The following is a 2,489-nucleotide window of genomic DNA, read 5'->3' as shown; positions in this document are numbered from 1 at the left end:
ATGTTCTAAAACCCCAAGATACCATGGACTGTAAAATAAATATTTTTTAACTTAATTTTGATGTCATATTTGTAATGACTGCTAAATATGACATACAAAGGTGTAAAGCAAAGATCACAACTTCATTTTGAAGCTAATTTTTACTGAATCTGCATTCTGTAGTTCACAGAGGCCAGTGTTTGAATTTTAAGACAAGACCTGTGAAGAGGCTAGATGATTTAAATTTATTTATGTCCAGGACAACAATTCCAGAGTGACACTCTTCAAGTCCATGCTCATAATTTGTCATCTTCATGGCAAATATTGAACAGTTCAAACCTAATTTGACATCTAGCTTTAACTGGATTCATCAGGAGTGGGAGCTGCTAATGTTCTCTAGTGTTATTACTCTCAAAGGTGGATTTAATATTCATTAAATAAGACCCTTAAAAAATCTATGAGTTTTCTATACCATTTTTCATTGCTTTTCACTGAAAATGGTCCATCTTGTTTCTGAAGTTTTGAAGTTACCTAAGTAAAGGCAAACTGAAATAATCAAAATGTGCCTTAGTAAGGCTGAAATACAATGTCTGAGTTATTTGCCTAAGTAGTTAGAACATAATGGTATGTCATTAGTTCTCTCAGTCTGAATCTGAACTGAATCATGATTCTTTCAGCTGTTTGAAGCTGCAAGAAAAACTACCTATAATGACCATATTTGGGTTATATTTCTTATGTAAAAGGTGTTGGTATCTTTACTTAGACCATTTGGGGTGAGGGAAAAATGTAATATTACTCTTCCTGTACAAATATGGTCCTGTGAGTAGTCAGTCTCTATGATTTTTTAAAATTTTCTTTGTGATCTTTATTGCCAAAGATTTTTCAAGCTACCTTACTTGCTGGCCTAAAAATGTGCTCCCTATACAAGAAAGAAGGCTTTTTTCTTTTTCTTCTGTATGAGACAATAACATTAAATGAATATGAAGAACCTTGGTCTTTTATTCTTGGTTACCAAGTTGCCTATGCAACTTGGCTAAAGCTATCCATCTAGTCTAGGTTCACACTGATGAAATAGAAAAAGAATATCTTAACTAAAAGCATAGTAGAACAAGCATGTTATTTTCTAATCTATGTAAATAGATAGAGACTGTAGAGACTATAGACTAATAGAACAGAGAACAGATAAGAGGATGGATTTTAGATTACCTCAATAATAACATAATTCTGATCAAGCATACAATTTCAAGATTTTTACCCACCAGCAACTTTCTTTTTCTGAATGTCATGTTTTAGTAGTCAGTCAGCCAGAGTTTGCTTCTTTTACATTGCAGCATGGGACAGTTATCTAGCACAAACTCCTGCTCAAAGGAGGGCTAGTTTCAAAATTAACCTGGGTTGGTCATGGGCTTGGCCAGTCAAATCTGAAAATCTCCAAAGAAATTTTACACCTAGGCTGAGCAATTGAAGAAAATTCTGGTTATGCTATCAAAGTTTTTTTCTTGTTTTTTTTTTCTCATTTCTCAAAGAGACAGCACTCAAAGACTGTGGCTAAAACTCTGGGATGAGTGAATATTAAGGTGCACCTGAAAGCCCTGATTTTTCTGCTCATCTGCTTCTGAGTGAGAAATATATTTCAGCTCTCTCTGGTCAGTTTATTAATGATTCCTTTTCTCATAAGATAGAGCTTTTAAGAAAGAAATAGGTTTTTGCATTTTAGATTCTTATCCTGAAAGTGAACCATATATTCCTCTAGAGATTGGGCAAATGTCTTTTAGCAAACAAAAGTGGCACAAAATCATGACAATACCACATCACTTAGATCTAGGAACAAATATGTCAAAATGGTATTTCGAGTGCCAGCTAAGGGTGTCTAAGCTGCTTGCTTGTCTTTTGAACACCGGAACTAATATCACCCAATAAATATTAATTTTACTAAAGTTACTTTATTTTTTCCCTAGATCTCTACAGAGAATCAGATCCCTTTTTTCTTTCATGTCGCTTTTTCTCCTTTTGTATATATAACAGAACAGCTACATGAATCATCTTGCTTTTGTGTCTCCTTCATCTAGTACCAATCCTCTATGGCATTCACATATAGACATCCTATTGGAGTGTTACTTGGCTGGCCCCAACCACGGCCACTTTCAGTGACATTGTAACAAAAAAAAAGCATGATTAATCAGGTACATTTTATGTTTCTCCCAGCATACGTTATTAAGCAAAAGATCAAAATAATATTGGTTTGTATGTTTCCAGGCAGATAAAGCAGATTCCTGAATAGCTTTAGAGAYTGAATAGTCTTAACTTTTATTATATCACACTAAATCTTTCCCACTATTAGCCCACTGAAGTTGGTCAGTTTTACTAAACAGAAATGGGTTAATTTCTATGTATTTTCTGATTCCTGCTTACAAAATTATCAACCTAATTCTCCTTCTAAGAGACAAAGCTTTAGCCATAGTCATCTCATGATAAATGACAGTAGAGAAAAAGTATTAATTGAATATAAG

Source organism: Nothoprocta perdicaria, unplaced genomic scaffold (genome assembly GCF_003342845.1).
Source record: "Nothoprocta perdicaria isolate Ctin4 unplaced genomic scaffold, notPer1 scaffold_29, whole genome shotgun sequence".
Taxonomy (NCBI): domain Eukaryota; kingdom Metazoa; phylum Chordata; class Aves; order Tinamiformes; family Tinamidae; genus Nothoprocta; species Nothoprocta perdicaria.
The sequence above is the reverse complement of the archived record's forward strand: the minus strand, read 5'-3'. Positions refer to the sequence as shown.